The following is a 26,440-nucleotide window of genomic DNA, read 5'->3' on the forward strand; positions in this document are numbered from 1 at the left end:
ACTGCATCTAGTCATTTTACTTCTCACTGTAATTCCTTTTGTTCTCTAGGGAAAAACAAATATCCTCTTTTCATATGAGTTGAGTTGTTGTTGGTAGAAATCCTTTCTAGGTTTGAAGCAACCCACAGTCCTTACAATATGTACTCTTGGCCTGCATACAGATTTCCCTGAGCTTTTCTGTTAAGTGAAATAATAGTCTTTTGGGATCATTATCCACATCATAATGGATAATGGCCATAGCAGAGAACTGGGGGGGGGGGGGGGTTGCCTGTGGGCAGGATATCATTATTACTTTAATTTTAATCCACTCTGAGAGTCCTGTGTGCTCAAGAGTGGGGCGATCATTACCAATATAAAATAGAGGAAGTGAAAAATCAGCAGTGTTGACAAGGTAACCAAATGAAGTTCATGAACTCTTGTACAAAACTTAGGTCCTGAACTCTGTATGACAGCAGCAAGGGATTGAATGTGAATACTAAAATTCCATCTAGTTTCCTGCCTATAATTTTCTTGAAAGGCCCATTTGATGCACTGAAAAAAAATATATTTTAAGGTAGAATACGATCTTGCCTGTTGCGTCTCATTTCAACCACTTCTATGACTGTAGCAATTCTACCGGTTGTCTGTGCTGTAAAAACAGATGGCAGAGGGCTGGCTGTTTGCAGCAAGGTTAATGTGCTGAGCCTCTCACATCTGGAAACATGATTTTCGAAAGTGGTTTGGGTCAAAGTAAGAAATTGAGTTGAATAGTTTCAGCTGAGTCTCTGGTGGGTGTTTGCACATGTCACTAAAAGGCTTCCACAATTTGTTCTTCCTCGCAATGTCTGGGCAAAGGAAATCCTCAGCTACATGAGGCATTAGTGTTGAACATTGCAGCTGAGGCACATGGCAGATTGGTACATGGGAAATGGTTTGCAAATGAATTAAGACAATACTGTTTTGTTTCACTGTTTGGCATGACAGGTGTGTTGCAGATCCCAGAACGTGAAGGCAGATAATAAGCTGCACACTGAATCTTACCTCAGTGGAAACTGTTTTCTGGGAATCTGTATGATCTTGTGAGTTACTATGAAAATAAAAGAGCATCAGTTACAATGAAAAATATAACACCTTGTAATTTTTTAGAGACAGTTTGCCATTTACACTGCCTGCAGGCACAGAACACTGGAAGGATTTTCTCACTCCTGAAGTTACTTATCCGACGGAACAGATATAGAGTGGTGGTGATGCATCATAAAAATCATCTTGGTTGATTCCACATAAAAGTGTTTAATTGATAATGGTCATCATTTATTCATTCAGCTTGTTATAGAGCATCCAGATGAGATGGCTGAGAATGTGCACTGACCACAAAATTGGTTCAGGCTCTACTTCAGATGTGTTGGTCCGCAGTGATTTGGAGATTTTTCCTGTGTGTGTACACACACACACACAATTTTAAAAATAAATCATGCAATTATGGCCAAATTAATAATAAATGAATGAACAAGAAACTTCCCACACTGCAAATAAATAAGTTAGAAAGAATCCACCACCAGGAAACAAGAAATTGATAATTAAAGCCATGTTGTGGCTGCAAGGGGAAGAAATCTGTGGCTTAACAACTGTGAATGTGTGGAGAGGAAATTCACCTCTTACTGGATTTCAGGTGGGGGAGCAAGGGACCTAGGTCATCTCCTCTCCATTTCCCCCTTTGCTTTGCCCTTCAGTCCCAGGCATGACATTACTGATATCACCTATTTAAGGAGGCATTTCCTGTTTCCTGGCGGTCTCTTTAATTACTTCATTTTATTTTATTTTTAGGGTAATTGCATAGCTGCATAATTATGATTATAAATTGTTTTTTTAAATAAAAAAACAAAAAACAAAAAAAGCAAGCAATTAAATAGTACACTGTAGGGTCATGGTGGTGACCCTACAGTGTGCAGAGTTGTGTCCTTAATGAATGAGCATTTCTTTTCCCCTGGCACTTACACTTACCTAGAAGTAAATCCTACTGAAAACTACCTTCTAAATATATATGCTTAGGATAAAGCTGTATTGGTCAGATTTTCATGTGGTGTGGTGAAGTGAAGTGGTCACTCCCATGAAGTTTGTTCATCATTTGACAACCAGGAGAAGCAAAATACATCAGAATGGAAGATTTGGAAGAGGGGAAGCTACTGCTGATATTTATCAAGAATCCTGTCATTTGGGGCAGGCAAGGGAACCCAGACTGAAATACCCCCAATATTTTAGCTTCTAGATGCTAGTGGAACCATAAAGTCCATGACCCACAAAAGCTGGTGGCTTGTTCTTTCCAGGACTGGTCCTTTCATTAGGCAGAATGATGCAGGCATCTATCATGATGGGTGCTGGTGGTTGGGGAGGGGGACAGGTGTGTAGCACTCTCTGCTCCCTTGGTCATTTTTCTTGAGTCCCTGACTGTTTACCTATGTTGGAACAGAGATATGTGTGCACTGTGTGCACTGTGCCTCTTAAGCCGGGGACAAGGATATCTAAGGAAGTGTCTCACCCACTTCTCAGATACAGAACTGCTGAAAATATCATACACCCCAGAGTTGCACTCTGCTTGGTTGTTTTTGGAGTTTGTGTGGATAATTTTATTGTTTTTTTAAAAGAGTTTGTTGAGTGGATTTTATAATTTTTAGAACTTTTGTTTGTGTGTTCTGTTCTGTTTTTATTTTGTATACCACTTTGATGGTCTTATGTTGTCAAACAGTCTATAGATTTGTATAAAAATAATCTAACCTGCTGTCTCATAACTGATGTTGACATAAGATTCAGCTCTCAGTTTAGTTTGACTTCCATAAATTGAGTGAGGACTACCTTCTCTTTTGCCTCAGGCAGTAAAATGCCTTGTGATAGCCTTGAGTCTTTCTGGCAAAAGTTGGAATGCTATGCTTACCTGGACAGGCTGCCACCATAACATCTGTCCCAGTGCTTCAAATACAAGCTGTCTTGGCCAGCAGTTTTAGTTTGCAAGTTATTATATCCTTGCCATAATGTTGATTCATTCAGTCAATCAATAACAACGGCTGACCTTACAGACTCTATACAGTGGTACCTCGGGTTAAGTACTTAATTCGTTCCAGAGGTCCGTTCTTAACCTGAAACCGTTCTTAACCTGAAGCACCACTTTAGCTAATGGGGCCTCCTGCTGCCACTGCACCGCCGCTGCACGATTTCTGTTCTCATCCTGAAGCAAAGTTCTTAACCACCTGAAGCACTATTTCTGGGTTAGCGGAGTCTGTAACCTGAAGCGTATGTAACCTGAAGCGTATGTAACCTGAGGTACCACTGTACATCCAGATACTGTATAGCTAAATAGAGCCATGAGTGCCCGAAGGGACCAAAAAGCCATCAACGTAAACCCACCCTTCAAGGAGATCATCATGTTAACAACCTGCAGATCTAAAAGCCTAACTATCTTCACACCCCTAATAAGACTTCTTAGGATATAGAACACTGTTATGGCTAGCACATGCAGACCAACGGTGAGAAGGATGTTGCCAGCATCAACCTCCAAGCCGAAGTAAAGTCATGATAACTTTAGTCAGATACGGGAAAGCTTTGGCCCTCCAGATGTTACTGAACTACAACTCCTATCACCCCTGGCCATTGATCATGGGTGCTGGGGTTGATTGGAGTTGTAGTTCAGCAACATTTGGAGGGCCAAAGGTTCCTTGCACCTGAGTTTAGTTCATAAATAACTACCTCAAAGTGTAAAACACTTTATACTTCCAATGTCCCCGATGAGACTTTTATGACTCCCTTGCTGCAGTGTGGTGTATTCTTCACACAAACACTATTTGCAGTGTTTAATAAATCAAAACTACAGCCTTGCTGATTAAGAAAGTGGTTTTAAAATGTTGAGTTCCACTTTTTCCAGTGATTCATTGAATCCAGGCAGAAAGGGGTTATAACACACATCACACAGAATGTACACCCTCAGAACGCAGACAGAATCTATTCCAAAGTGGCAGGTAGCTAACTATTCAAGGCAGGCAGGCAGATGATTGTGGATGTGATGACTAGAGGATGTTGAGCAGACGGAGACATGGGTTACAAGAAAAAAGAGAGATCACAGTTGCATTTTAAAATCAGTCAGGAAAGAAGACTGATAGGTGACAGAGCTAAAGAAAGACACTTGATGTAGCAATGTGGAATGATTGCAGGCATGCCTGCGCAAATGTTTAAACTATGTATCCAATAGGCAGTGTAGCTTTTGCAAATAAATAAATGTTTAAAATGGTGCAGAATGGATACTTTAAGTCTGATCCTTTAAGCATCTGCAATGGTGGTGGGGCAAAGACACAAGCTCTGAACCCCAGCAGAGTGATGGATTAGGAAAGGTGTATGTGTGTGTGTGTGTGTGTTGAGAAGCATTATATGGATGCTCCGTTAAGTCAATTTCCTATCTAGATGTGAATGGCAGACCTAATACAGTTCATTAAGGTTTCTCTATTCTTCTGAAAGCTTCCCTCCTATGAGTCAAACATTCAAAATGACTACGAGGCATCACTCTGAATGATGTAGACTACATGATGAGGGCACTCCTGCAGCATTAATGTCATTGTCCTGAATTTGTAAATACAATTATGTGGAACTTATTGAAGATGATGATGATATTTACCCTAACCATAAAATTGTAAGCCTCGTAGCCACAGCCATCTGCATTTCTGTGCCATGTGTCTGTATGTGTATGTATATGTGTGTGTGTGTGTGTGTGTGTGTGTGTGTGTATATATATGGGAAGTTTTAAAGGGGACACAGATTTTCACAGGTTTTCATGGTATCTTGAGCTGTGTTCTAAGAACTAGTGTTCTTTGTTTTTTTAAAATAAAAAATCTAAATTTGACATCCTTTTTTTAAAAGTCATCGTGACAATCTGGAGTAATGCAAGCATTCTTCTGTCCATCTTTCCCAGAATACCTAGTTAGCAGAAGAGAAGGGAATTAAGGCAAGCAGGTAGGAGTGGAATTAGGGTATCAATAACGCAGTTGACAAAAAGAGGGTGGGGGGGGGTCCAGCAGTGGCAGTGGGATCCATAAATCAGGATCTTCTTATGTTCTTAAGATGCTACATCAGGGGTAGAGGCATAGGTTGTGCCACAGCTGATGTGTCAGCAGATCATGCTGCCTGCATCCTCTTGTTAACCTTCACACATCCTTAAAATCCTGTAGTATCACTCAAATGTCATATGAGTGAAACGAGCTATTGATATGTGACTTTCTCAGTTAATCTAATTGTGTCACACATTTCAAATTATGGTAATTTAAAGATACCACACATGGGGGGGAATGAATTAATTTTTAAGAATCAATTAAGCCTTGGCACTATTTAAACACGTGGGGGGGGGATATGTGCCTATCCTATATCTGAACTTAACCTTCTTTCTGGTTTTCCTTCTTATTGCGTTCATAATAATTCTGCAATTGTAATTAGATGAATCTAGTAGAATGTCTAATGTTTTCAAGGGGAAAGAGTTGGGATTCATTTTAAAGCATTTCTGCTTCTATCTCAGTCAAAAGGAGTTTGTAGTTACTGGTATGTATTTTAGCTTGCATTTAAATGCAGGCTTCTAGAATACCTCTGGGATTCATACAAGCCAGAAAGGATCCCCATCTCCACTTTTGTCCTTCAGGCTAGATGGAATGTGTACTAGATTTCTTGCAGTTCCTTATTTATAAAAAAATCCCCACCACCACCACCAGTAGAGAAGAAGAATTGGTTCTTAAGCGTTTATAATCTTCCCAAGAAGCAAATTTGGGGGAATATAAATAATGTTATTTTTAAAACAATACAACATCTCCAGCTTTGCATTAGGACACCATCACTACTCTAAAATGGAACAAAGACTAGAAAGCATGATATTATTTCTTCAGTCAAACTGCCTTTACTTTGGCTCAATATTCTTCATCAATTTAGCAAATAATGCACTTTTTAAAGGGAAAAAGAACTGATTTGGGTGTTGAATAATTGGCTTAATTGTACGGGGGGGGGCAGGAAGCAATAGTAATATCAATGTGATATTCTTCATAGATGTGGAGGGAAGGCAAACAAAATCACAATGAAATGGATAGCTGGGCTCCACCAAAATGCAGTCCAGAATCCCACCACCACTACCAAAGTGGTGGAAAATTGGTTTCTACAACAAAGCAATTATCTGATTGCTTCATTATTTGCCTTTCAACAATGTGGTGAACAATCCACATTCTACTGAGCAGAAAGGAAAACTGAGAATCCTCCCAGAGTGAAAAATAAATTTAAAAAATCACACTTCAGTTTTTGTTTTTTAAAAGCCAGTCCAGGACACACATTCAGTTATGTGAAGATAACTTCTCAACAATTGAAATAAAAATCCCAGGCCTGTTTCTGTAAGCACCCAGCCATAACTATGGGATGAGAAAGAGGAAAGGGGCTCTGTAGAGCAAATCCTGGAACAAACCCTGAGGAGCATCATAAGGGAATGTGCCTGTCTTTACTTGGGAAATGGTTACCTTATGGGCTCCATTGCAGAATCAGTTTAAACTGGCTCCACCAAGCTCCAAGTTACCCTCACGCCAGTCCTGGTTCACCCTGTTCCAAGGTAATAGGGAACAAATGTTGGGTAAAAGGTAAAGGTAAAGGTACCCCTGCCCGTACGGGCCAGTCTTGACAGACTCTGGGGTTGTGCGCCCATCTCACTTAAGAGGCCAGGGGCCAGCGCTGTCCGGAGACACTTCCGGGTCACGTGGCCAGCGTGACATCGCTGCTCTGGCGAGCCAGAGCCACACACAGAAACGCCGTTTACCTTCCCGCTGGTAAGCGGTCCCTATTTATCTACTTGCACCCGGAAGTGCTTTCAAACTGCTAGGTTGGCAGGCGCTGGGACCGAGCAGCGGGAGCGCACCCCGCCGCAGGGATTCGAACCGCCGACCTTTCGATCGGCAAGTCCTAGGCGCTGAGGCTTTAACCCAAAACAGCTCTAAAATAAACTTATCTGTAAATTCTAAATACTGCAGTAGCTTCAGATGCTGTGTACCATTTACAGCAAAAAGATGAAAGGAGAGAGAGGATTAAAAGCATTATGTGGATCATTTCTTCAGGATATTTAGAATCAGGCACATTCCAGAGTGATCTCTCCTGTTACTGATGCATTGTGGAATTCTGCATACTAGGTTTGTTAACCTCCTTCTGGAAACATTTTGCTGCTTCTCCAAATTGTCTTGGCTTCCTCCAGTTCAGGAGTATGGCCAAAAGCTCTTCTTATCTATTTTTTTTTTAAATTGAATTGCTGAAGCAGTGCAAAGTGAAACTAATCTGGATTGTACCACTGTAGACTGGAGGTGGGCAAGTGCATGACTGAATGTTCTGCCTACTAAAAAGTTATCTGCGCAAAGAAAGGAAAACGTCAGGGGGAAATGTTATCGATTCACTGTCTCCCCGGCATAGAGATGGATGAACCCACTGAAGTCTGGCCCATTTGAGTTCTACATAGGGATGGGGAGGTACATAAAATTCTGCAAGAAATATCATTAAAGGCACATTGAGGCAGTCTGAAGGCTAAAGCACTGCCCTTTTAAAAAACCCTTTCTAAAGACTACCAAAATAATGTCACCTAAAGATGTCACCCCAGCCTGGAGTAATTATTATGCATATTACTGTCATACCCTTTGAGTTAGAGCAGGCATAGGCAAACTTGGCCCTTCAGATGTTTTGAGACTACAATTCCCATCATCCCTGACCACTGGTCCTGTTAGCTAGGGATGATGGGAGGAGTAGTCCCAAAACATCTGGACAGCCGAATTTGCCTATGCCTGAGTTAGCATGATAGTACTTGTATGTTGGCAGGGGCTGGGCAGAGTGGGGGCAGTGGCAGAGCTTATGCCTGCGCTGCCCAGGGCAAGCGCACTTCCGAGGGTGCTGGGGCACCCTGCCCTCCCAGGCACGGGATAGCTCAGGGGTGGAGGAAGGGGGTGGGGGTGGGGCGGATGGCCCCGGTTGTCTTTGCTGAGAGGGGTGACATTTAGCACAATGCCCGCCTGTGATTACCAAGCCTCCCCCAGCTGTCAAAACTATGGCTCGGGGTAGGCTTGGGAGTCGCAGGTGGGTGGCGTGCCAAATGTCACCCCCCTCAGCGAAGACACCTGGGGCAGTCCACCCCCACCACCCCTCCTTCCTCCGCCCCTGAGTGGGGGTGGGGATGTTATATTCAACAGGAAAGTCACCTGACTTTGGAAAATCAGACAAAGCACCACCTTAAGAACGAGGCACAGTGTGATGTCAGGCCCAGGTGCAGCAATCTGAGGCAACCAGACAGGCACCAAGGTGACTTTGTTGTTGTTGTACACCCTTAATTTCTAACACACTTGAAACATGGGCCCATATTTAAGAGGATTTTTTGGTTTCACTTTTTCTACATGCATTCCTGCAGTACTGTAAAACAATTTACAGATGAGGTATTCTCTGTGCTTTTCCAAGGAGCCTATTTTTAAAAAAGGAAAAAAAAAAACTTATACAGTTCACAGGAAGCGCTGGCACAGCAAGTTGTATGTGTATTATAGCAAAATATTCTTAGCCCCAAGGACTGAGAGGGGTACAGTACAGGAGATTGAATAACCTCTAGATGCTTTAATCTTATCAAAGCAATTTCTATAGTTGTCATTTTATGTGCTATTAAACTGAACAATGCTGTTCTCCAATAAAGCCATTTGAAATAACAGCTCATTAAAATTGCTTCTCTAATATATAGCTTTCTAATTAATGTCAATGGGTTACAGAGCTTGGGAAGCAGAATTGACTATAATGTTTGGGAAGTAGGTAAAATAAAAAATAATATATATTTTATCACTAATGACCTTTTAGTAAACCTAATGAAATCCTTAATGGTCTGTATACATCACAGTAGAGCTCACGGTTGCTTTGTTATCCACTTCATTTTCCCACTTTACGTTTACGTTGCTCCATTTAGCTTTATTTATAGCCAATGAATAAAACACCATTTTCAGGGAAGCATGAGTAAGACGGCAAGAACCCAGAAAATACAGTGGATTATGAACAATACACTGTGGTCCCAGTTTGGGGGGAAAGGAGGCAATTAGCTATGGATGAGAGGCACACCATACCTCCTTGTCTTCATTAGTATTGTTAGAAAAATTGGGTGCCACCCCTCTCTCTACCAAGCTGCAGCAAGATTCCAAAGGGTTCCAGGCACTCATCCTGGGTCTATGGTTCTTTGCAGGATTGAGACATGGCAGAGACTGTCATAGCTTTAAGAAATATGGTTTGTTCACCTACCACCTTCAGTCTTTATGGAGGGAGTTGAGATCTTACAGCATGGTCATTTCAAGAGGGTCTTGTACTCCACAGCAGTGCAGCCCCGGATTCAAAGGCATGTCTCCCATCCAACCGGCAGCCAGCCAGCCCAAGATGGATCCCAGTCTTCCTTCTTTCCTCCTTCTTCCCAGCAACACTTGCTCAAGAATCTTTTTCTGTCATGTCACACCTTGGCAACCTTCCAAGCCCCCAATCTCTCTTTGCACCTCAGAGCAAGGGGGGGGGGACACAAAGTTCTGTTGCATTGCCAATGGTCCTCAGTGGCCCTCTAGTGTTTCTTAATGGCCCTAGCTTGGCCGAGTCATTTTGCATAGGCTTGCCCAGAAATTCCTCTGCAGCTTGTTTTTCTCCCTTCACATCCCAAATAATCAGAATCCCACCATTTATAAATTTCTAGAGGTAAGGGGGGGGCCCTCCCAAATCTATAACACTGACCCCCCCATTTAGCAAAAGGGACAGATTTACACAGCTATGCAGCAGAAAACAGTACAGCTACTGGCAACATTCAGAGCAATCCACCAAAGCAGATAATATCACAGTGACACATTAACACAACTAAAGTTCCTCTGTACGTGATCTCCAGCTTCTTGGATTCCTTCAGGACTTCTCTTTCCTCCTGTGGCACCCTCTGGTCACCATTCTACACCCCAGTGCAGCTTACTCAATCACCCACACTTGGCAGCCAAGATTCTTGACACCCACACTTGGCAGCTTCCATGACATGTTTAAGCCAGGGTGTCTTCGTCAGTGCCAGAGATGTCTCACCCACAGACTCAGACTGAATAGTTTTATTTTCAGAAAGTAATCATGGTTTGAGGTTGCAAGAAGGTTAACACATAACAATCTTAATACTGTCACCATCCTGCCACATAGCCTCCTGATGTATGCCTAGCTGCAGTAAAGTATTAAATAAATAAATAATCAATAAATAAATTGTCTGGTAGTACCTTAGAGACCAACTAAGTTTGTTAGACCAACTAATCTTATGTGTATCTGAAGAAGTATGCATGCACACGAAAGCTTAGTTGGTGATGCATCAGACCAACACAGCTACCTACCTGAATCTAGCTGCAGTAAATGGATCTTCTCCCCCAATCCATGAATTTCAAGAGGAGCATGAAAATTGTAGGTGGGTGGATACAGTCATGTACAGATTGCAATTGAAATGATAATACAGTGGTACCTCAGGTTAAGTACTTAATTTGTTCTGGAGGTCCATACTTAACCTGAAACTGTTCTTAACCTGAAGCACCACTTTAGCTAATGGGGCCTCCTGCTGCTGCCGTGCCGTCGGAGCACAATTTCTGCTCTCATCCTGAAGCAAAGTTCTTAACCTGAAGCACTATTTCTGGGTTAGAGGATCTGTAACCTGAAGCGTATGTAACCTGAAGCGTATGTAACCTGAGGTACCACTGTATTTTGATTCTCCAGAGAAATTACCCTCCCCACAAAAAAGTTCAGGTTTTGTCTAAAATTCAGTGTTATTCTTGACCAACCTTTAAATAAATTAGACCCCATACACAGCTTTGCCCCCAAGATACTGTGGTATAGTTGACTTTGTTCCTATTCTGTATTTTAGATTATGTGAGCTAATCTTTGAGATGTGATGTAATCTACTTTGGGGTTGGAATTAGGATGGAATGATTGCCTGAAATTAGGATAGAATGGTTGCCTACCATCCTTAGGCAAACAAATCTTAATATTACTGATATAATTAGATACCTCTGATCATATTACAATATGACATAATCATCCTGTTAAAATAATATGGAGATATCACATTTACCCAGTTAGCTGCTTAGATAAGAAGTCACAATAATTTATTTGTACTTCACAAAATCCAAGCTTTCTTTCAATTTAGTTGTCCATAATTTTTTTATGTTATTGATGTGGACATCTCCTAATCCCTAGCTTTACCAAAGAAAATTATATTTATACTGTCCCTTTTATTTGATTTTAAAATAACCACTAGTACACAGCTACTGTGTGTGTGTTTTTTTTTTGGGGGGGGGGAATCACCAAGGAAATGTTTGCTCACTTGTTTCCCATGAAGATTAGACATCTTGGCTACTGCACCACAGCAGTGTTGGCAAGGGAATCAGCAAGCCCATTGCACTACTAATGCATGATGTTCTAACGACCTTGGCTAGGCAGAAATAATGAGGCATAGCCTTGGGCTATAAATCACACTGATTTGGGAACTGTAGGAACTCATTCTGTTTCGCCATCGGCAAAGGTCTGCTCTGCTGTCAGCAGAGTTTCTTAGACTCCTAGCTTCCTCTGTCATGGTAATCAAGTGCCAAGAAGACTTCTTATAAAAAGAGTTTTTAGGAAGCCCCCAGTTACTGTACTTACTACTGGTTTAACTCGCGTAATCCCAGCAGCAATATGGCTGTGCCAAGAAGGAAGGTGTTGCTTCTCTTAGCTTATTTTGTTGAGAGGTTTTAAATAAAGAAAACATTATACACTTTTACAAAAAGCCTGCCTGGACCACAAAATCCCCTACAGCAAATGTGTGTTATTTTATTGTCCACAATAAGTCATATTGATGAACTGCTATCTTTTCTTGTAAGCAAAAAAATAAAAAAAGCCTGGGGTTTCAAGTGGTTACTTTTCATTTAGCAGCTTGTGGTTTCTTTAAGGAACAATAAGGATAATGGGATAATGATAACAGTTTAAAATCTCTAGCAAGGAAAGTATAAGTTTCTTTTTGATGCTTTCAAAAGCATAACAGCTTAGTTGGAAACCAATATTTTAGAGGCTTGGGAAGCATTTTTTAAAAGTGTCTAGTTAGCTGCAAATGTTTCTTATGCCTGCAGAGGATATTGGGAGAAGTGGGGAGGCCAAGAAGGCTGCAAGTTTATTGTGTATATCCAGCCCAATGAAGCATCCATGTATATTAGCCAGGGCCCCAAGAGTGTTTGCCTCAGCAACCCCTAGCATGAATTAGAGGAGTGTAAAATGGAAAGTGAATGGCTTCCGGCAGAAGAAGACGCTGCCTTATGTCATCTGCTATTATCATCCCTCTGGAGGTGTGGCTTATAGCCTTTCAGGCCATAAGTCTTTTCTGCAAAAACAAAAATACCCCAAAAAAGCCACACACCAAGATATCCAAATAAGCTATGAAAATGTTTTCAATGAAATAGCCCACAAGCTGGTTCTAAATTAGATGTTACATGACATCTCTGTGTAGTTCCCTGCCCCCCCTTTTTTAATGAAATAGAATCCAAAGGAAGTGGTGATCATGGGTGGATCATGGGTGCTGTTCCAGAGAAGCGGACACGGAGCAATGGATCCAAACTACAAGAAAGAAGATTCCACCTAAACATTAGGAAGAACTTCCTGACAGTAAGAGCTGCTCGACAGTGGAATTTGCTGCCAAGGAGTGTGGTGGAGTCTCCTTCTTTGGAGGTCTTTAAGCAGAGGCTTGACAACCATATGTCAGGAGTGCTCTGATGGTGTTTCCTGCTTGGCAGGGGGTTGGACTCGATGGCCCTTGTGGTCTCTTCCAACTCTATGATTCTATGAATGATGGAGTCAGAGGCTGATTAACCCTTTATTATCTTGATATTTTAACTCAAAATCACCACCCAATTTGGCTTTCCATCCAGGGGGCAAAAACCAAGTATCTTTTCCTAAACAACTGGGGAGAAGCTTCAACAGGGGGTTTAATTGGAAGCAGCTGGCATGGTAGGGTGTGGTGGGGCAAGGTGCCAGTGAGCCCATTCCAGCACTGCCACACAGACTCGACCTTGCTGCCATCCTGCCCGTAGCTGTCAACGTTTCCCTTTTTTAAAGGGAAATTCCCTTATTCCAAATAGGATTCCTCGCAAGAAAAGGGAAAAGATGTCAGCTATGAATTCCTGCCACATCCCATCTAACAAAGCAGCATTGATGCTACTGTTGCAAAATCTGCAGAGCAGCACCACCAGCTGCTACTACATTTGAAATATTTCAAACGTGTGTTGCTTTTCTATAAGGCTGTTTATACTCTCTTTAAAGTAAATGAAAAGAATATAATAAACTATTTTTTTAAAAAAAAAACCACATACCTTTGCATATCTTGCGTTTTGTTTCATTTTTAATTGGTACATTAAAAATTAATGAAGATATATTCATTTTAAAAGAACGAAACAGACATACAACCATTAATATTTTTGAGTATTATAAAACTCAGAAAATTGACAACAAGTCCACATCAAAAGGCTGTTGATCTGGTGTACGTCAACATAAAAATATATTGCTTTTCTGTGCAAGAGAAGAAACATCAATATAGAAAATGGGTGCAGGGTGTGTTAAAAATACTCTTATTAGAAGTAGTATCGCTTGGGTGAGATGGGGTCTAATGAGAAACTCAACAAAATGTTATTGTTTTTCCTTTCAGTTTATCTAGGAAATCCAGTGACTTTGTAGGGCATACATATAAAAGTGTGGGTGTGTGCAATCAAAAAGTGTGTTGCTATTCCCACTTCCTTTAGCTTCTGGCCTTAGAGATTTTGCATTTTAGCCAATGTAGTGCTGTTGTGCTCAGTACTGCATTTAACAACATACCACTCTCTGGCTTCACTGCTGCAAAACATTTTCGCTTCTAAAATTTATTGCTTATAAATATTGCCAGCAGCTAAACACATTGCAGTCTGCTGTAAGCCCATTCTGCCTTGGCAGTGCCTTGAAAAGTGCTCATTTTTGTAATGAAAAGTTAAGATCCGATGTGGCAGAGCTCCTCACTAGGGTTGCGACTGTTTTGCTTGTCCAGTGTCATCCCGGTAGACATGTCCCTGGATAAATATTTAGATGAAGGAATAGTGCCTTCCATTTGACAGCATTTGTGCTATACACAAAAGGCCCTGGAGTTAACTCTTTTTGTTGCAACATGCCAGATACCTCGTACTGTGAAGAAGACATTCAGTTTTATATCAACACTGCAGTCTTAAATGAATCAAATCAGAAAATGAGGAATGGAACATAAATGAGTATTATTTTAACTCCCATTTTGGCTTACTGGAAGTGATTAGGAGGCAGCAGAGGTTCCTTCTCCACACAAAAGGGCATTTCCTTCATAGTGGCACCTGTTTTATAAGTACAGTGGTACCTCAGGTTACATATGCTTCTGGTTACATACGCTTCAGGTTACAGACTCCGCTAACCCAGAAATAGTGCTTCAGGTTAAGAACTTTGCTTCAGGATGAGAACAGAAATCTCTGTTCTGGCGGCACAGCAGCAGCAGGAGGCCCCATTAGCTAAAGTGGTGCTTCAGGTTAAGAACAGTTTCAGGTTAAGTACGGACCTCTGGAACAAATTAAGTACTTAACCCAAGGTACCACCGTATGGAGTTAACAGTGGCAGTTCTTCAGGTCATTAGTAGTCAGTGTTATGTTTCCAAATGGGGAGGTAGGGCAGGAGAGACACTAGGACAGGGGCCTTCCTCTTCACCAGCTTAGAGCTGTAATAACTACAGTCATACCTCGGGTTTAAATACGCTTCGAGTTGAGCACGTTCGAGTTGCGCTCCGCGGCAACCCGGAAGTAATGGAGCGCGTTACTTCTGGGTTTCGCCGCTTGCGCTTGCGCAGATGCTAAAAATGACGAAACGCGCATGCGCAGAAGTGGCAAAAAGCGACGTGCCCGTGCGCAGATGTGCCGTCGCTAGTTACGTTTACCTGTAGATGCAAACGGAGCTCTGGAACAGATCCCGTTCGTATTTAGTGGTACCACTGTAGTTGCTTCCCTGCTGGGACCAAAGGACACTTAAAAAATAAAAGAAGCAAACACAATTTGCTTGTTTATTTAAAAAATGTCCACTTAAAATGTCTCTTTTAATAATAAATAAAAGATTGCAACTTTTATAGTAGCAGAAACAGGACATGGGATGAAAGTGAGTATGTTCATGCTTTAATTAATGTTAAAAATGTGTCACGTGTAGAGAAAGCATATCTTTAAAATAATCTTTTTTATTAGACGTGTTTATGGAACCTGAATTGATGTCACGCTCAGGTTCGCAAACTATAAATGTTACATTCATGGTTTATGTTTATTTTAGTGTTGGCTTATTAGAATTATTCTCTGGAATTATTTGTAGTCAGATACCATAAGGATATGTTTTAGTCTTAATACTTCTACCTCTAAGTGGAGTAGCAATAAATGTATTGTAGGGTGTTAATAATATTTATTCAGGTATAGATGCCTTGGAACATATAATGTATCCTAACCATATGTATAAAATGGTCTAAAAGTGTAGTACGTAAGGTGTAAAACTACGTATTCAGAAATTCCTAAAATGTGCATAGTCTTATGTTTGACTAATGTATTATACTTTTCACTTTCTTATTCTTGAAGCAAATGACTAGCTAAGGCTGAAAGAGGTAGTGATTTATCCAGAACTGCCCATGAAGCTTCATGGCTGGACAAGGATTATATCATGTTGGTTCACATTCAAACTTAGCCCTGTAACCACTAGTCCTCATTGGCATTGGTCTCTCAGCACAGATCAGAATTAGAGTGTATGATGTATAGGGCTTTCTCTGTGTCACTGGGAAGGGCTTTTCTTCTAGAAAAAATTGGTGCTGGTACTCATCATAAAGTTGTTACAGTAAATGCCACACATTTAACCAATGTTTTTCTTCTAGAAAAATGATGTACCAATCAGTACCCCCAGAAGAAAAGCAGTGGTTCCTTGTATGATGACTTTCAACTAAGTCTTCCAATATTTATCAGTTGGTAAAAGATTCCCATAACGTTTCAAGGTTCTAACTTTTCTACGTAGACCCCTTTTCCTGCATGAAATGAAAGAGTGTGTCACAAACTGTGAGTTAGCCTTAGACAAGCAAAGTCTGAACATAATTGGTAGGATCATAGGATTGATACAGAATTTCTTGTGCATCTTTGCTATGTCAGGGTATTATTGTTAGATGTAGGGTGATGTACATAATCTGATGTCGTGATATAGAGGGAAAATATGTTCATAGAGATTGAGTTAAGCTGAATGACTTGAATATTCCTAAACAGATTAGTTTGTATCACATGCTGTCCCTCCAGTGACAGGAGGATCTGGGATCCAGTGGAGGCTGTCAGCAATGGAAGGATTCTACGCCCTTCCAGCACACTGAGCCATTTCCTGCATTGTTCCAAAGGGTTCCTCATCTCTTGGAGTAGGGTTTGAGACAACGATAGGTGCTGCTGGGTGCAGAGAATGAATATGGGGAAATTGACTTCCTTCTCCATTCCTCTGACTGAAGCCCCAACTAGTTCAGGCAGTATTCATTCATCAGAGGAACAGGGTTGGATGTTGCCAACTCCCTACTGAATGAAATATATCTTCTCCTTACTAGGATCTACAGTGCATTCCCTCACAATGGCCAGGAATGCAGGAAAAAAATTCTGCCACATTTCTTGCCACTTCTTATGAAACCATTCAGAATATGTAGTACTTACTCATCCCAGTCATCAGTGATCCATGTTTTAAATGCAATGCAGAATAATTTTTTAGTAGAAACTAATTACATGGCTAGTAATGTTCAAAGAAGACTTGAAGGTGCATCTTCGATATTGAAATACCAATAAATGCTGTTTTATATAATAACTTCTCCAGAAAGAACACATTTCAATATCCAAGAAGCGAAAGTTGTTTTATCTTGTAAAATAAGAAGTTTGTACAGCAATCAAAACACACTCCAGCAACTCTTTGAAGCCCTATCATTCCTATTCCTACCAAGAAATGTCCTTTCATTGACATTTCCTTCTAGTTGCTTGCATTGTTTCCTCAATCTTTCAGCTTGAAAATGTAGCTGCAATAAAACAAAATGTCAGAGGAAAAAGCAACTACTGTATAAGTGATCTCTTATCCCAGTTCTGATTTATTTTTGTACAGTAAATTGCATGCTTTGCTGATATTAGGTCATCTTTTATTCTTGCGGACAAAGGCTATAGGATTTTTATCTGTTCACTATACTTCAGCACAGCTTTCCCAACCTGGTTTCTTCCAGATGTTTTGGATTACAGCTCCCATCAACCCCTGTTAATATGGCTGTTCTGGCAGGGGCTCATTGGAATTATTTTATTTTTATTTAATAAATTTGAACACCACTCTTCTTCTGAAGATCACAGGGAGGCTCACAACATAAAAATACAAAACACAAAATACATAATAAAACAAAAACTGTAGTTCAAAGCATCTGAAGGGTGCCAGGCTAAGGAAGCCCGTGTATTGGTTTTGCAGTCAAAAATCAGTTGAGGGTATTGTTATTGTGTATGTAATGGTTATGGTTTAGAATGGTGTAGGTTGGATACCTAAAGTGGTATTGCAAAGTAACAACCCTGCCTGATATTTATGGTCAGTTTCACATGGCCTTGCTTCAGTTTTGTATGTTCCTTTGACATGCTTATTTTTGAACTTTAAGGCACTAGGCAGCTTTTTGACTATTGTTGCTTTGGGGCTAAACTCCTTCATTTATTTCAGTATTTAACAGGCAAGGTGCTGCTTATGTGAATGTGATATACATACCTGCCTTTTCATGTATTATGCACGTGCAAACTAAGATCTAGCCACATGTGTGTATCTACTGCACTTGTTTTACAAGGTAGCTGTCAATTTTATAGCTTCCAGGAGATTCAAACTCCCTCGAGGGCTTTCCATCCCGTGCCCTCACCCCCTCCTTCTTTACGAACTTGAGGGTGGTTTGTTGGGCATCCGTGGATGAGACTGCATCTTCCCTTCCACCGGGAAGAATTTGGAAGGCTGATTACTCCCATCTCAGCCTCTAAATTACCTCGTGGGAGCTGGAGAGATGGTATTGTCAGCCATCTTCCGTGGCGTGCCTAGTGGAGCCCCCCCCCCACCAGACCAGCCTAGTTTCATCTGACATTGTCTCTATCTCTTAAGCTTCTTTTCACAATTGCAATGCCTAGAAGAGAGTTGAGGAACCTCCCCACCCCAAGTCAAATTCAATCCAGGAAAAGTGGGAGCGGATGCCCATCGACCCAAAGTGGGTGTGGGAGAAACACCCAAAATGGATGTGTGGAAAACACACATACATCCCATTCTCTCTCTCTCTCTCTCTCTCTCTCTCTCTCTCTTCTGACACACAGACACCCTGAAGGGATTGGGCCATGGAGGAAGCTTCCGTCATTGTCAGATTCCTTTGTTTAGTCTCTGTGTGCTGAAAAAATGGCTTCCTTTTCTCATTGTTTGGAGAGAATAAATAGCAGTGGATGGGATATGATGGGAGAAGTCAGGTGGTCTAGATCTGGTGTGTGGGCTGAAGGGTCAGAGAAAGTAGCATAATGCATCCTGAGCTAGAAGCCAAATTATATAATGTGTGGAGCTGATACTTAGCTGTAGTGTCTTTTGCAGAGGCCTCTAATAAATGAGATAAAAATAGCAGTAGATTCAGGATAGAAAAAAGGACATAATTCAAATATGAAAGTCAGGGCTCTCTTGTATAGTCTAGAATACAGTAAGATACCATGCTACTTAATACATAGTAAAATAATAATAATACTTACTAAAACTTTCTTATGCATCCTAGTTTCCAAACTAGGAGTTGGAACATGGTTCTTGTAGAACTGTACTGTCAGACAACAGAGAGGAATGCAATTACTAGTTGCCGCAATGGCTACTATAGTTCTTCACAATACTTCCTGAACTTCCAAATCCACGTAGTCCAGAAAACTCTGAACTAACATGAAAGTCCAAATATCCTTGAATGTGGTTACTTGTGCTCAGAGGGGCCAACCCCTGCCCTACTGATTTGTAATAGGCTTCTTTATACATTACTCTTTTCAGAAAGATACGGTGGAAACTTGATTTGGCTAAAACACGGGTGAGTTAAGAGGTGGGACTTGTGGATTTCATTATCAGCTTCCTTACCTTTCCTACCAATCATTCAAGCATTTTTGGAAATAGGGAACTTTCTCAATCAGTTGGTGGTGTGTTCTGCCACACTGCTTTTCAAAGCAAGATTAAAAAAAAATATTAATCTTCATGCAAGTTCATTGATTTGCAAAAGCCTTTGAATGCCAGCCATGGTTGGTTTCCACAGCATAGCTAATGCCATATTATTAAGCAGATCTGGCCATTAAGTAATTCCAAAACACCAAATGTATTCTCTCTTTTGCAGTGAGCAAAAATTCGGCTGACAGATACAGAAGCTCCAATTATTTTGTTTAGAGTTTATGGTAGAGAAATCGTTAACTTCTGTTTATTTAGGTCAATCAACTGGGCATCATTTGACAATCAAAAGCAGCGGGGGCACATGTATATATAAAATGTATCAAAGCATTCTTCAGTTGCTGGGTCTTTAGGCAATCGCTTTGATGCAAATCATTACTTTTCCAATAATTACTCTTAATTTGAATTAATTACAAAAAAACCTTGATTTTCTATTACTTTGTGATGATTTCTCCACTTCCCCAGTGGATTGGTAATCCTGTTTAATTTTCAAGCTTCTGGTATTTTCCCATAAGAATAAGTAAAAGCTGTTTGAAACATGTTTCTTTCATAAGTATTTAGTCATAGGCAGAAACACTGCAATATCACCAAGTTGAAACAATAGTCAGAATAACATCTATTCCAAGTTGGAATTTACTTTTTATCATTTTTTTTTTTACACTGTCAGGATCTCTTTTGTACTTCATATTGGAGTCTCATGTGTGCTAAAGTCCTCGCACAGGATCTGCACCCTGTTTTGAGGCAGTAACACTGGATATTGTTTGCTAAATATTCTCCCAGCGATGAGAAATTATCTACCACAGTGGTTCCCCAACAACACCCCCCCCCCCCCGCACAGAGCACTTGAAAATTGCTGAGGATCTTTGCAGACTGTTTAATGATTTTTCTGGCTGTTGTAGCAATTATAACATACAGCGATAAATTTACAGGCACAGGTTCTGAGAAAAGGAAATGCAAGACATATCGCATTACAGTGTTACCTCAGTTTTCAAATGTAATTCGTTCCGGAAGACCGTTTGCGTTCTGAAAAGTTCAAAAACCGAAAACTCAAAGCAGAAATCTCAATACGAAGCCGCACTTCCATTTTTACTTCCGAGGCACGTTCGAGAACTGAAGGATTTCCTTTTGGGTTTACAATGTCCGAGTTCCGAAATGTTCATCAACAGAGACGTTCGAAAACCACTGTATATCCATGCAGCAAGTAATGACCACAAAATTATGGATGTCAGAAGATCATTCCAGAGGCTCTTTGCATCGCTATGTTTCCAAATCATGGCTTTTGCCCTTAAAACAGCACATTTTACAATAGGATAAAAAATAATCCTTTTTTAATGCAGCAGTGAGACAAGCTTTGTCCCTGGCTACAACTCAGGGGTAGCCTATTCCATTTCACCTCCTGAGGTTAAATGGGAATTGCCCCTTCCTGCCGCACTTCCACCACCGCTGTGCCCCACTGCTTGCTGAACTTGGTGGGACCCACAGTGCTCCTCAAACTGTTGCCACTTGGCTCGCCTCCTGCCCTGCTTGGGGGGGGCATAGATAATTGACAGCTGGATAACAAGGACACCCCAGCTCTCACTGAATTCAACAGGAGCTGGGGCGCTCCTCAATCTGCTATAACTTGCTTAGCTTCTCTGCTGGGGCGGCAGGGAAGATGAGCAGCAATGATTTGGTCCCAGAATGCCTCACTCTGTGGCAGAAGCAGTGGGGGTGGAGTACTTCTGCTGCCTAAGGGAGGCTCCTCACCCCAAGTCATGGGCAGGCTGACTCTGCTACAACTGATGGTCAGCGAAGGGAGAGCTTAGCTACTAGTCCCAGTTCAGAAGCCATAGAATCATAGAATCGGAAGGGACCACAAGAGTCATCTAGTCCAACCCTCTGGAATACAAGCATCTTTTGCCCGACGTGGGGCTCAAACCCATGACCCTGATATTACGAGTCACATACTCTACTGGGCTGAGCTATCCTTGCTTAAGCAAACTTTGGCTCAGATCAGCACAGTGTGACAGTAAAAAGGACCAGAGAGGAGCAAAACCAGCTCCTTTCTGGAGCCCATTTCTATGGTCTTGCTAAGCCACCATTTGGCTTGTTGTGTTGTGCAAACCAGCATCGTGTGTATGTGTGTAGAGGGAATGGAAGGCAACTTACACACAAAAAATGGTGCAGAATATTTGGAGAATATTCATCAAAGTGGCCATCTTTTTGGATCAGTTGTATTTTTTTTTAAAAAAGTCTGATTTTACAGGCTCTGCAGTTTTACACAGGTCGGCAAAAGCTACGGCAGCACAGTTCCCTTGTGGAGAGAAGCACAAGTGTGGGAACAGCTTGCGCAGTGTCCCATGAGCGGAGCTACGAAGCTTGTATTGAACTTAGCGCTTGTTCTTCCTGTTACTAAGTGGAATAGGAACACTACAAAGAGACAGGGAAGCTACTCCTCAGAGAAAGTGTGCATTATGACAAATGCGTTAAAGACAAGGAAAATAATTCCTTCTTCAGCAGGGAAATGGTCCAAATGTCTCCCTCTCTGGCTTTCCAATTTTCCTTTGCTACTAAAGCCTAATGAGGTATAACTTTGAAGGAACTGCCAGATCATATCAAGATCAGTTCAGTTCCGAGACTCTCAGTGTGAGAAGCTTAAGCCTACATCTCAGCAATTAACCTTGCTCACCTTCACACCACTCACAATTTTTAAAATGCTTGGCTTCCTCTGTGGGCTACTCACCAAGGTACAACTGTTCCCAGATTTACTTACTTACTTATTTAACAAACCCTTGCACAGCAGCACTTTTGCAGCCCATGGTATGGACAGCAACCGAGCACCTGTGGGGCAATGAACAAATACAGTGGTACCTCGGGTTAAGAACTTAATTCGTTCTGGAGGTCCGTTCTTAACCTGAAACTGTTCTTAACCTGAGGTAACACTTTAGTTAATGGGGCCTCCCACTGCTGCTGCTGCACCACCACACAATTTCTGTTCTCATCCTGAGGTAAAGTTCTTAAGCTGAAGTACTATTTCTGGGTTAGCGAAGTCTGTAATCTGAAGTGTCTGTAAACTGAAGCGCCTGTAACCTGAGGTACCACTATAGTACTCTCTCTTCTTCAGTGTTTAATAGATTTCTATCCTGCCTTTCATGATATATCTCAAAGCCACCTGCAGGAAAAATAAGACAAAACATACAATATACAACATCGAAAGCACCCATTAAAACACCAGAAAATAGCAAGCATCGGGGCAGCGTTCATGGTGCGAAGGCCTCCTGAAATAAAACCGTTTTAAACTGGCATCTGAAACTCAGCCTGATTTCTTACAAGATGCTGCCTGCCTGGTTTCTAATGGGAGGGAGTTCCGTAGGACTGGATCCAGCACAGTGAAAGGATGACACCTCATTTGCATGAGTCTTGCTTCTGGGCCATGGAGGACCACTAATGAGGCTCCCTTCACCCCTGATGATCTCAGTACACTGGCCAAAATAAGTTGCTAACTAGGAGAACCTCCCAGAAAAGTTTTGGGGGGGGGGGAGAGAGAAGAGAGATGATGACCAATGGTTTCATAGTGCCGAAATGAAAACAAACGAACACCCCATTCAGGTTTTCTTTTCCTTACTGGGTATTTTTTTTCTTTTTTCATCTCTAAATCAAAGAGTTCTGGAGAAGGGAGCCCTTCAGTCTCATCTGGCAGCTTGGAGGAGGATTTTCCACCTCATTAGTAAAAGGGCAAAAAGCTGAATTCCCCCCAGGGGGAAGGATTAAAAAGCATATATTCATATTCAGCTACACTTTTATTCTTTTAGTGCCTGGCTAATTGTGATTTGGTTTGATTGCATTAAAAGCAAGCAAGACTGAATTTTATAGGAACTCTTGATTGGGGGGGTAGTTTTTTCTCAGTTTAAGCATGCCTATAAAATTACCTTGTTGCATGGTCAGTAGGTCTTTCTTACCTGGCCTAAATTTTCAGTTCAAGGAAATGGATTCAGGAAAGGATGATGCACAAATTAGAAGTTGTGTCTTTTTGTCCCTATTTATGTAAATAATTTCTACCCTGCCTTCCCTACACTGAAGTGTACAAAACCATACTGCAGATACATCACAAATGCCTGACATGGTTTTAGGACATGTAAAATGAATCTGGTTTTAGAACATAGTAGCTCTTGTCAACTTCATTCTGACAGACAAAATCTACTCTACCTGTTCCTAGTTAATTTTGAATAGGTTGAATTTCTGTGGTTCTCAAACTGTACGTGGCTAGTCAGGCTATACTTTTAGGAAATTATTGCTGGGTGGGAAGTGTATAGGTATTAATTTTGAAAAATAGAAAAATAGGGCTGGGAAATTGCACAGGCTATTTCCTCCTTTCTCTTGCATTGAAACAGCTTCTTTTCAATCTTTCTTGGCGAGTAGAAACTCAATCTAGGACAGCTTGACAGTGTAACTTGTGAAGGCACTTATACAAACAGCAATCAGAGTCATTGTTTCGTACAGACAATGACAGGAAATGATCACACCTTCCACTTTTGTGCTTTTTTTCTCTCACTCTGCCATCTTGGGGCAAGCTCAGCGGTTAACTATAGGAGTAGATAGAATTATTCTTTTCAGCCAGCAAGGCTCCTTGATTGGCTAAATCATCTTTTTTTCTTGCAAATACCCATTGAGGATGCCCCCTACAAGGGAGATTCAGATTTTTCATTTTCTCTCTGTACGTCTGGAAGAAGAGAGCTTTGTGAATCCCAATGAAATCAGTCTGGATACTAGCCAATGTGGTGCAGTGATTACAGGGGCAGCCCACCCGATTTAGCTGCTTGAAGTGAAACAGGAAAGTGCCACCGCTCATGGCTGCTGCTGCTGCCTCCCCTGCCCCTAACCAAAGCCAGAGTTGCACAACTTACCACGTTGCATGGCTGCAGTGACAAGCTTCTGGCAGTGGAACACTGGGTGAACTTGGGTGAGTCTCTGCCACTCAAACTTATCTACCATACAGGATTGTTGTGGGGATGAAGTGAGGAGGGGGAAGAACCTTGAGCCCATGGGAAGGGGGATATCATGCACCTCTCCACACCAAGACAAAAGTGCACCAGGAAGATCTTGGGCATCACGTGGCAGGACAGAGTCTCAAACAAAGATGGGCTTTCCCAAGCTGACATTTCCAGCATGTTTGCCCTTCTGTCTCAGTGATGTCTAGGCTTTGGTCATATCCACAGAATGGAAGATAGCAGGATCCCCAAGGATGTGCTCTATGGGGAGCTGGCTTCAGGACCATTGGCAGAACAACTCTGGGTTACAAAGAGTCTGCAAATGGGATGTGGATAGATAGATAGATAATTTATTACGGTCAAAGACCAGCTCGCACAACACACTAAAAACAGTGTTCATAAAGATAAATTATACAATCAGAGCAGATTGCAGCAATAGTTCGTGAGTTAAAATTGAGATATATACATACACCCGTACAACAGATTTGGGCTACCATAAAAATTGACCCTGAGGCGCCCCAAAGGGTGACTTCAGCATTTCCCTAGTAAGCTATTTTATTCTAGAGGATGATCTGTGCCTACAAATCTGGGCGCAGAATCTGACTACCAGCCAGGTCGTCTTGTTATCTTTGCCTAAGAGGAGAGAATTAAGTTTAGGCTTATCTGAAAGATTGGTGAGCCTCTTCAGCAAAGGATCAATGGTGGCTCTACGACTCTCAACATGAAAAGGAGATCTAAAAAATATATGTTCGGGGCTTCCTATTTCCCCTAATGGGCAGGCGCAAAGTCTCTGTGTGTGCGGAACACTTCTATAGGAGCCTTCCAGAACTCTTGAGGGCAAGGCCAAGCTTCTAGCAAGAGTGAAAGCCCTTCTTGCGTTTCTGGATGCGAGGAAATAGAGATATGTTGCTGGAGCGGCTACGTATCTCCCTAAATAGGATGTGAAGACTGGCAACATTAACCCCACTGTATGGGAATCCCTTGCAGGTGACTGCTGTGTCTGGAGACTATCATTCAGGTCATGTATCCACAGCAGGAACCAGAGGAGAGGAGGGAGGAGCACAGGGAGAAGAAACACCATGGTGCATCTGTAAAAGTGAAACCGGATGCCTTCATCTTCCCCAGCGGCAACAAAACGTGTCTCTCCTGTATCAGTCTTTGCAGCCACAGCAGGCACTGTAACTCTCCAATGGTTTGGCTTTACCCCCGATGGCACACTCTTCCATTGCCTCTTGAGATAGATGGATACTAACAACAACATTTGAAAGAAATAGTGTGAGATACATTCCTGTGGTGGGTGGAGGCTAGGGATGAAAGTAGGCTTGCCCAGAGGCAAAACAGTTCAGGGCTCAGCACTTAAGACTGACATTCCCCACTGCTGTACTAAATCATTGGAGGAGGGGCAGGGAGAACAGTAAACTCAATGAAATCCTAGGTACAGGATGACGACCAGCAGCTTGCTATAAAAAGATAAACAGGCACATCTATCTCTGCCCGGTTGAAGAGGAAAGTTTTTGCCTGGCACCTAAAGGTGTATAATGAAGACACCAGGTGAACCTCCCTGGGGAGAGCATTCCACAAATGGGGAGCCACTGCAGAAAAGGCCCTTTCTCATGTCATCACTCTCTGGACCTCTCATGGAGGAGGCACACAAAGAAGGGCCTCAGAGGATGATCTCACAGTCCAGGTAGGTTCATATGGGGAGAGGTGGTCCTTGTGGTTTTGCAGTCCTGAGCTGTTTACAGCTTTAGATGTCAAAAACAGCAGTTTGAATTGGGTCCAGAAACTAATTGACAGCCGGTGTAGAACTCTGCCGTGCTCCCTGGTGGGCACTATGCTCTGTATGCAAGATCACTGGTATGTTCAGCTGTTTCAGATTATCTTCTTCTAATGAATTTTAACTTCCTGCTTAGCTTTATGAAAAACCCCAAACCGGGCTTGATAGAAAAATCCCTGAGCAGCAAATAAATAATCCAAGATTTAGCTGTTAAGTTTGATCTGGCTCTGCCTGCTAATGTTGCTCCACATAGGGCATTGTGTGATGGCTACACAGATAAGTTTTATATGCCCGTTAGCTCAAATTGCATTTCATGTCACATCACATAAGGAAGTAGCAAAAACTGACAGGAATGTGGAAGCACTGAAGACTAGGAGGGTGGGAAGTGGTGTATTCTCCTAAGACCAAACTCCCTTGTCAAAGACAAAGG

The 26,440-nt window shown here is 41.7% G+C and overlaps 1 protein-coding gene across 17 annotated transcripts in view; it reads left to right on the forward strand.

The window, feature by feature from the left end:
- The window catches only part of PTPRT (protein tyrosine phosphatase receptor type T), a 591,983-nt gene that overhangs the window by 422,918 nt on the left and 142,625 nt on the right, over positions 1-26,440 (forward strand). The gene's annotated exons all lie outside the window — the stretch shown is intronic.

The sequence above is a fragment of the Podarcis melisellensis genome (genome assembly GCF_964234715.1).
Source record: "Podarcis melisellensis genome assembly, chromosome: 6".
Classification (NCBI taxonomy): domain Eukaryota; kingdom Metazoa; phylum Chordata; class Lepidosauria; order Squamata; family Lacertidae; genus Podarcis; species Podarcis melisellensis.